The sequence below is a fragment of the Nannospalax galili genome, unplaced genomic scaffold, assembly GCF_000622305.1.
Source record: "Nannospalax galili isolate Female #2095 unplaced genomic scaffold, S.galili_v1.0 scaffold440, whole genome shotgun sequence".
Taxonomy (NCBI): Eukaryota; Metazoa; Chordata; class Mammalia; order Rodentia; family Spalacidae; genus Nannospalax; species Nannospalax galili.
Window position 1 is genome coordinate 1,262,505 of NW_008347189.1, and position 10,116 is coordinate 1,272,620.

The 10,116-nt window shown below is 41.3% G+C and overlaps 1 non-coding gene across 1 annotated transcript; it reads left to right on the plus strand.

Annotated features, from left to right (window-relative positions):
• Window positions 1-4,748: 4,748 nt before the first annotated feature.
• On the plus strand, window positions 4,749-4,936 carry LOC115072141. The gene has a single exon (XR_003851210.1). It is a non-coding gene; the product is annotated as a U2 spliceosomal RNA (small nuclear RNA).
• Window positions 4,937-10,116: the final 5,180 nt, after the last annotated feature.

The window sequence follows — 10,116 nt, forward strand, 5'->3', positions numbered from 1 at the left end:
AGGGCTGATTTTGTGGACATGAATTCTTTCAGCCTATTTATGTCATGGAAGATTTTTCTTTCCCCTTTGACTGTAATAGATATTTTGGTTGGGTAAAGTAATCTGGGTTGGCATCTGTGGTCATTTAGAACTGGGAATACTTTGGTCCAGGCTCTTCTGGCTTTCATAGCTTGCATTGAAATGTCACCTGTAATTCTGGTGGATTTTCCTTCAGAAATCTTTTGCAGCTTTCAGTATTCTCCTTTTGTTCTGAACATTTAGTGTTTTTACTATGTTGTACCTTGGAGAGTTTTTTTTCTGGTCCTGTCCGTTTGATGTTCTATATGCTTCTTGTATTTGTATGGGCATGTCTTTCTTTAATTTTGGGAAATTTTCTTCTACAGTCCTGTCGAAGATCTGGTCCATACTATTATCCCGAGATTCTTCTCTTTCCTGTATGCCTATGATTCATAAGTTTGGTCTTTTTATGGTGTCACACAATTCCTGCATATTTCATTCTTGTGTTTTCTTAAATTTTTCATAATCTTTGCTTGAGTGGTCTAATTCGTCCGCTTTGTCGTCCAGTCTTGATATTCTGTTTTCCATTTCATTCATTCTATTGTTGAGGCTTTCTCCTGTCGTTTCTAATTGGCTCATTGAGTGTTTCACTTCCTTCTTCATTTCAGCCTGATTATTCTTCAGTATTTCTAACTCTTTTCTGAATTCATTCAGAAGTTTATCCCTATCTTCTTTCAGTTCTTTGATTTCTTTGTATGTTCTTTAAATTCACTGAATTCTGTTATGTTTGTATTTGTTCTTTTGAATTCCATGTCCTGTGTTATCGCTAAGATGTTCTTGTTGTACTCCTCTACAGGACTGTTGGTACTTGGTAGAGATATATTATTTGGGTTTTTCATGTTATTATTTTTTTGCTGTGACTTTGACATGTGGATTTCTTTTGTAGTTTCTGATGCTTGTGTGAGATTCAAGCCTTCCTTCATTGAGTTAGGTCTGCTTCTTTTTGTAAACTTTGTGTGCCTTTGTGGTTTACTTTTTGGGCATGAAAAGTTCGTTGGTCTAGGCTTCAGATTCTGTCTTTTGATTTTATATTGTGGGGGGGGGCAAATTGATTTTGTCTTTCTTCTCAGGAGTTCCCACAGAGGCCCAAGTCGGACGAGGATCAGATGCTCTCAGGCTTTCTCCTAAGGACTAGCTCCCTCCAGGAAAGATGCTGGCCCCACAAAGCTGGCAGGCGGAGCCACCCAGAGATGCAAAGGGAGGTGGGGCAGGGAAGAGGCCCTGAGAGCTCCCGGGGACTACTGGGAGAAGCTGGGTTGGTCTGGATGCAAAGGATCAAGAAGCAGTGGGGAGTCTGCACCAAGAGGTCAGTTCAGAGTTCTGGGGTGCCAAGACAATAAATGTGCCAGTGCTCTGGTAGGAGGACAGATGGGGTGGGAGGGGTAGGAGGGTGAATGAGGCTGGAGGAGTCAAGGTGCAGTGAACGCCACCAAACTTACCCAGGAAAGCTGCTGGCCGTAAATCATTTTTTAAAAAAGAAAAATAAAATTATGTTGTTTTCTGGAAAATGGATAGAATTGAAGATGATTATGTTAACTGAAAAAAGCCAGAATTAGAAAGCCAAGTATTGAATGTTTTCTCTCATATCAGAGAAGAAAGGAGTAAGAGAGCAAGAAAGAGAGAGAGAGAGAGAGAGAGAGAGAGAGAGAGGCTGAGACACTCCTAGCACAAAATTAACATATGAACATATGATACCTTTGGCCTTTTAGAATAAAATATAAGAAGTGTTATTTGTGATTCACTAGATACTGTATCAGCAATTTTAAAAGAAAGGAACCTTTAAAAAGAGGCAGTAGTCTGTAGTCTGAACAAACTCCCCACTCCAAGGCCTTCTCTAATACCCTGAGCAGGAGCAATCCTCAACTCCACAGCCTCAATTTCTGTACTGCTGACCGGCACAAACGATATGCTTGTCTAAGCTCCAAATTCCCTCATCTGCAACATAGGGAGAAACAAGAACACCTCCTACCTAAACTTGCTATGAGGATTGAGGGTGATAATGTAATAACGAACAGGACCCAGTATATGTTCACCACAGTTTCAGACCCTGTGTTTTCATTCTGTATTTGCTACACAATCCCTGGATTTTGTCTTTCTTCTCAGGAGTTCCCACAGAGGCCCAAGTCGGACGAGGATCAGATGCTCTCAGGCTTTCTCCTAAGGACTAGCTCCCTCCAGGAAAGATGCTGGCCCCACAAAGCTGGCAGGCGGAGCCACCCAGAGATGCAAAGGGAGGTGGGGCAGGGAAGAGGCCCTGAGAGCTCCCGGGGACTACTGGGAGAAGCTGGGTTGGTCTGGATGCAAAGGATCAAGAAGCAGTGGGGAGTCTGCACCAAGAGGTCAGTTCAGAGTTCTGGGGTGCCAAGACAATAAATGTGCCAGTGCTCTGGTAGGAGGACAGATGGGGTGGGAGGGGTAGGAGGGTGAATGAGGCTGGAGGAGTCAAGGTGCAGTGAACGCCACCAAACTTACCCAGGAAAGCTGCTGGCCGTAAATCATTTTTTAAAAAAGAAAAATAAAATTATGTTGTTTTCTGGAAAATGGATAGAATTGAAGATGATTATGTTAACTGAAAAAAGCCAGAATTAGAAAGCCAAGTATTGAATGTTTTCTCTCATATCAGAGAAGAAAGGAGTAAGAGAGCAAGAAAGAGAGAGAGAGAGAGAGAGATATAGAGGCAGAGAAACAGAGACAGAAAGAGAGACTATCAGGAAGACCAGCAAGTGGGGAGGGTATGTAGGTAATAGAAGGAATTGCTATGGTCAAACTACTTTACATATGTTGTGAACATGTCATAATGAAACCCATTATTTTGTACTGTTAATATATGCTAATAAAAATCGAGGTTCAGAGAGGATAATTAGTTTCTCTGGAGTCTCACATCCAGTTAAAGCTTAGAGCTTTATCCTCCAGTTTACTGTCTACTATAGGACCTAGACTGCTTTATAGAGTAGATGACTTCTAACATTTATCTCAGCAGCCAACAAAAAATGTAGGTTCACTTTAAGGCATACCCTAAAGCGGTGCAAGGTGGTGATTTCAGGCCTTTCTAATGTGTTCTCATTTCTCAGCTGTTTCAGAGGGGAAAAAATGTTCTAAGTGTTAGCGTTCATAGTTGTTCTTGTGTTTCCTAGTTCAAACCTTTAAACTGTTGTTAAGCCGCAACAGTAACCACAGCACAAGCCTCCCGAAGATTTTTCTTGGGTGAAACAAACACTTTAGCTAGAGACAGCGCTGCTGGCTGTCTGTGTGAAGGACTTTGTTTAAGGGGATCCTATGCTGCCAGCACAGTCACTTGTCATAGACAATAGCTGTTGGCGCAGCACTCTTGTGTGAGGATTGGGAGTGCTGCCAGCGAAAGCAACCCCTTTTGTGATGTGTGCAGCGTTGTGCTAGAGCATCAGCTGAAGTTCACTCTGGCTGACCCTCTGAAAACTGCCTTTCACACCAACAACACACCCACACGGACAACTCAGCAAATTGGAGAATGAATTTCTAGGCGTGGTGTAATGGAAAAAGAATTAAAATAGAGGTGAGCAAACCTTAATTTTAATTCCAATATTGTGACTCTGACAGTTCCTTTAATTTCCATCTTCCTTATTTGCTCACTCGCTCTGGCATGCATCCAGACAGCCATGTATTTATTGAAAGTCAGCTTGTATTCGAGGCATTGGACCAGATGATGTGGACGTTCCACAAGTCTCATTTATGTATATTAGTGATAATAATAGTCCCATCTACCTCAAAGTCTCAAAGTGATGGATGAAAACCCAGTTTCTGCTTAGAAGAAATGGAGATCCTTATGTCTGTTTTTCTTACTTCATGGATTCATTATGAGACTGATGAGATAATTATATGGGTGCTCTTTATAAACTCAAAGCAGTATATGAATAGATGGAAAAATGGATACTTTAACTAAAATGAAATATGGGAGGGGAAAGTAGGGAGACAGAAAGAAAGAGAGGGAGAGAGAGAGAGAGAGAGAGAGAGAGAGAGAGAGTGAATGTCTAGAACCTAATAAATCTTGGGTCATTTTTAACAAGATCAAGAGTTCCAAAGCTGCTGGGCATAGGGGCACACACCTTTAATCCCAGCACTTGGGAGGCAGAGGCAAGTGGATCTCTGTGAGATCGAGGCCAGCCTGGTCTACATAGTAAGTTCCAGGACAGCTAAAAATAGAAGCTTAAATAATCATTCTCAAGATTGTGACTTTCAAACTAAACTCCTATGTTATACTGATTATCAGAAGTTTTAGGTGTTTGGTCTCTGAAATCCCTCAACAGGGCTTGGAGTGGAGAGCTTAAGCTCTAATACAACAGTATGGACTGAGTTTTGTTGAACCTTAAAGGAAAATGTGAACTGGCAATCTCTAATGCTAGCAGGGAAAGTCTGAATTTTGGGGTCTGTTTGTTGTCTCAGAAAGAGCCTGGAGAGAGACAATCCAACCTGTGGCCCAGATCACACCCCATCCATTATTGACCCATGTCTTGACACTGTGCCCAGCAGAAATTTGGAGTTCTGTTAGAGACAGAAGAGAGTGGAGGTGAACGAGGGCAGCGAGGAGTCCTTTCTATATGAAACACTAAGAAAAATGAAAAGGTAAATTATTGGGCAGAATGTCCTCAGACATAATGTTTTTGTTTGTTTCCTTCTGAAAACTTTGCATTTCTTTGATTTTAAGAATCTATGGGATTGTTTCCTGACCTTTTGGTTAATATCTAATATAGTTGTTTTTCTTATCAGGTTAATATCTGCTCCATCCTCTATCTGAGAACAATATTAAGTGGGTTTTGGAAATAGGAGATGGAACAGGAGCTTGCTCCACACACTCCACAAATCTACCTGATATTGCAGCACCACCTGGAATGGTGGACCTTCCCTCGGGAGGAATGTATACTGCTTTAAAAGCATCACATGAACTGGGGTGGAGCTCAGTGGTAGAATATTTCCCAAGTATGTGCTATGCCCTCGGTTCAGTTCCCAGAACTGAACAAAAAGAAGAAAGATCACCATTATAATAATATGTAACAGTATACAATTCAATAAAAAATTATACGTTGGGGGATTTTTTTGTTTGTTTAACAATTCAAGTATGTATAATTCATTTTATTATCTAAAATGTACCATGATATTCAGGTAGTATCTTATCACATGAATGTATCTGAATCCCCTTTAATAAAAATCAAATAAAATTATAGACATCTAGACACACAGTCCACATGGACTCAGCATCTCGGGTCCTGATTGGTCTTACTCCAGAAGTGTTTCTTATAAAGCATTTTGTTTTGAACAGCAGTTAAAAATTTTAAGGCATCCCCGAATTTTCCTTTAAAAAGAATACTGTCCTCACACTGTGGCCCCGTGCCTTCTAATTTGGCCTCGAGTTTCTTAAAGGTGATCATATGCTGAGTGAGTTTCCATTGGTGCTTCCCGTTGATCTTATCCATGAGTATCTGTGGGCCTTTCTATGCATTTAGAATTTTCCATCTTCAGTCATGCTATGCAGCTGTTCCTGAATAGCTAATGCCACAAGATGGATCGGTGGGGGTATGAAAGAGCCAAGGGGCATTGAAAGTGGTCCTGGCGGTTCAAGTCATGTACTCTGCAAACCACAACCCGAAGCTGAGAGACAAATAAGGGACAGTCATCTCTGAAGTCAAGTTTTTGTTTCTTTAAAAACAACTACATTGGATGTGGATCTAACACACCACTTGCCTTACACAGTTGAGGCTCTGGGTTTAATTCGAGATTAAAAAGACAAAAATCAAACACAACAAAGAACCTGTATTTAAGTGATATAAGCTTATACTCAATCTAAAATGAGCTTTCCTGGCTAATAGTATAACTTTTGGGTAAAATAATATTTAGAGAAATTTGAACCACATAATATGTAATGTGACTTTAAATCACCTAACTACATCAAGTTGTTAATTAATAATAATACCAATATTTGTCTGCATTATTGATAAGGCAAACTTCCCCAAATATTGCTAGAGTATTAAATAATTACTTATTGGTCATCCCCCATCTAGTTGAGGGGTTTCGTCACTGACTTGCTAAGATGCTAAGAGACTTTACCTTAGGAACCAGCAGTTTATTACTCTGAGGGAAGCAGACTCTTTGTTCTACTGACCTACTTGACCAGTGTTCTTCCATCCCCAACTTTATCAGCCTATACACCTTCTCAGGTCCTTGGGTTGCTCCTTAATTCTGAGCATTTTGCTGCCCTCCTAAAGAGGAAGTGACAGGGATTCTAGTAAATGGAGCAGATATACATGGAAATGAGCTGGAAGTATGTTCAGGAGAATGTCACCCACTCATCTAAGCACATTATGACTCGAGAGGCAAGATAGAATGGTAGGCCTGGAACAGGCTCTGGAGGAAGGGTGGTAAGTTTATGTCTTATGACCTCTCTGTCTTGGCTTCTTGGACTTTTAACTTTAGGATTAGATATATTTGCTGTGAACAAATATACTAAATGCTATTCCTATTAAGCAGCATCAGTTTGAGATATCAGGGTATATCAACAACAATTATCTCACATTCGAATGTCTGCCCTTTCAAGCAATGATGGATCCCAAGCAATACTTGTACAACGGACCGTTTGTGGAATGATCACAATAGAATTAAGCCTGTTTCTGGGTCATTTCAACAGGAAAATGGAGACCCTGTTAGCCACTAGTCAATGTGTCTGTGGCCCATCATTGATTCTGAGCTCCTCATTGCTTTCGCTTTGTCCTCAGTGGGCGTGTTCAGCAGCCCTGTGGCTTTGCTGCTTTGCCCTCTCCCAGTTTGCAGTTCAGTTTCATCAGCAGTTCTGTTTCCTGTTTTGTCATTGTTCAGCTGTTTGTCTGGCACCTCTAGCTCCTTCCTCTTCCTCTTCAGAGGATGTTGACATTTCCAGTACAGACAGGCAATACCACCAGCTCCTCTGGCTGCAGCTTTTCCTTTCCTTTCTTTCTTTTTTAACCTCCTTTGAACCTTCATGAGCTTCCTGTAATGACTGTGTCTCTGTTTCAGCTATTTCAGTATTTATGTGGTTTTTGATTTTGATCTGGATTCACATCTTCTAGCCAAAAACCATCTCAAACAAGTAGTTTGAGGTTTTTGCTGGAAGGTAATTTGAATTTGTTTACAAGATCTCAGACTCCTAATATAGATATCCTGAGATTTCTGGAGGGGAGTGGCCTTCATAGATTGCCTTTCTCTTATTATCACTAAGCTGTGTTATTAGGCAGGGATGGGCTGTTTTGTTTATGAGCTAATCCTGCTTCTTAAAATTCTCAGTACTTACTGCTGAATCAGGATAAGTAGGAAAGGCACTTCAGCAGAGTTGCGTGGACACACACAGCAGAATGATGTGCTGGACTGATATCAGAACAGTCACACACACACACACACACACACACACACGCGCACACACACACACACACACACACGCACACACACACACACACACACACACGCACACACACACACACACACACACACGCACACACACACACACACACACACACGCACACACACACACACACACACACACGCACACACACACACACACACACACACGCACACACACACACACACACACACACGCACACACACACACACACACACACACGCACACACACACACACACACACACACGCACACACACACACACACACGAGTCACCACATGAAACGCATGATTATTTCATCCCAATCTTCTGGTATCTTTACTGCAGGAAGTCAAAAATACAAAATAGATATGAACAAAATAACTCAGTTGTCACAACAGATGAGGAATGATCTCTTTCTCCTCTTCCTCTTCCTCCTCCTCCTTTTTCTGTTGTCCTCTTCCTCCTCCTTCTTCTCTTTCTCCTCTGCCATCATTGTTCATATGAAAGTAGGAAAATCCCAAATATTTCTTTGGCTGTTCTCAATTATTGGCTCCTGCAGTATTTGTTTAACACGTCTCGCCTGTGCACTTTTGTGCTTCAGGTTCTCACAATACAGCTGTGCACAAAAGAGATCAGATCTACCCCATCCAGAACCTTCTACTTGGGTAGATGGTCATTTTTCAGAATCAGACAATCTCCTCTTTCAAGAAAAACCAAATGTGTCAAGATTCTAAGAGGAGAATGTGAGACAGGAGCAGCCTGGTTTATCACATGCCCGTCTCGTGGTTTCCTCAGAGGCCAAATGCAGAGCTGGGTATTGCTCATGCGTCCTTCATGTTTCCGGTGCTCAGAACTCATGGCCATATTCTAAGAGCCAGATCTTTCCTCTCCTACCACACTGACTTTCACTTCATCTTCTCACTCTCATCAATGAGAGGGTTCCTCTTACTAACAATACTTCTGCTCTGTACCTGACAACTACAAATCTACTTCTAGGTCTTCTCTTGGTTTTCCCCTCAGAGAGACTCTTCATTTACTCTATGCTGCCATTGTTTAGACTACCTGAGATGTTTACTGGAAATCCATCATTTAAAAGGCAGTATGAGGGAACTGGAAATATGGCTCAGTCAAATACTTCAATGCAAGCATGAAAACCAGAGTTTGGATCCCCAACACTCATGTGAAAAACCCAGACACAGCAGCATGTGTCTGTAATCTTAAGGCAGGGGAGGTGAATCAGGAGGATCCCTGGGGCTTGTTGATCAGCTGGTCTACCTGAATTGGTGAGTCCCAAGTTAACCGAGAAAACCTGTCTTAAAAAATAAGGTGGATGGGCTGGAGAGATGGCTCAGTTGTTAAGAACACTAGCTGTTCTTGCAGAAGACCCAGGTTCAAATCCCAGCACCCACATAGCAGCTAACAACTGTTTGTAACTCCAGTTTCAGGGGATCCAACAGCCTCTTCTGGCCTCTGTGGGCATTGCACGGCATATATCTGGCCTCCACATGCATGAACATGTGCATACACACACACCCGCACACACATGAACACACACATACACAGACACCATTAAGTTCTTAATGTGTTCTCTTTTTTAAAAAGATATTCTTTTTTATTTTATGTGTATAAGTGTATTGCCTGCATGTATGTGAGTGCACCCATGTCATGCAGTGCCTGCAGAGGTCAGAAAAGGGCATTGCATCCTCTGGAACTGGAGTTACAAATGGTTGTTAGCCTCCTTGTGGGTACTGGGAATTGAATCCAGGTCCTCAGCAAGAACATTCAGTGCTCTTAACCACTGAGCCATCTCTCAAGCCCCCTTAACATATTCTTTTCACTTATATAATAGAATATGTACTTGATAGTCACAACTTCCATTAATTCATTTTTGTGTGGCTATGTTTTCATATGCTATATACAGATATAAAGTACTTTCCAAGTTTGTAGAACATAATATAATTTGTAGTTTGGAGGTGTAGCTCTGATAAAGTACTTGGTCCTGGATTCTATCCATAACCAAATAAATAAATAAATAAATAAATAATCTGGTTTGTATGGAATAAGAGTGTTAGAGTAGAGCTTGGCTTTATTTATAGATAACTGCATTTCTAAAGATCCAATATTTTCTCTCTTACTCCTTTTGTTTTTGACTAACAGAAGTTGGAAAATAAAGACTGTGTGGGTATAAAGTGAACAATTGTAATGTTTGTCAACATTTTAAGGTTCTATTTCTGTGGCTCTTGACTTTTCCTAAGATGACTTGACCTAAAAGCAGCAGAGCCAAGCCAGAACCTCTCTTGTAAACAACTGACAAGAGACACAGTAGCCCATAATGAGTGCAATCTGGGCCATCTTTGGCACTTCGTATGAATAAAAATTAAAAGCTAATCTTGAGTACAAAGCAAATGCCCTAAAAGAACCAAGAGAAAACCATGGGAAGGCACGCCCTTCTATGCAGCTGGGCCCATGCCCTATCCCAGAGTCAAACAACACCCACCCAATGATGACAGAGCATGGCTCTCCCTCAAGTGCTTCATTCATTGTTTGGGTGGTAGTCAGGAGGAGCTAGAGAATAGCGACCGAGAGACCACCTGAATTCAAGACCTGCCTATAGCACTTATTTTTAGCACAGTTTCTCAATAGCCAGAAGAGCTGAATAACAGCATTTTGCTTATAGT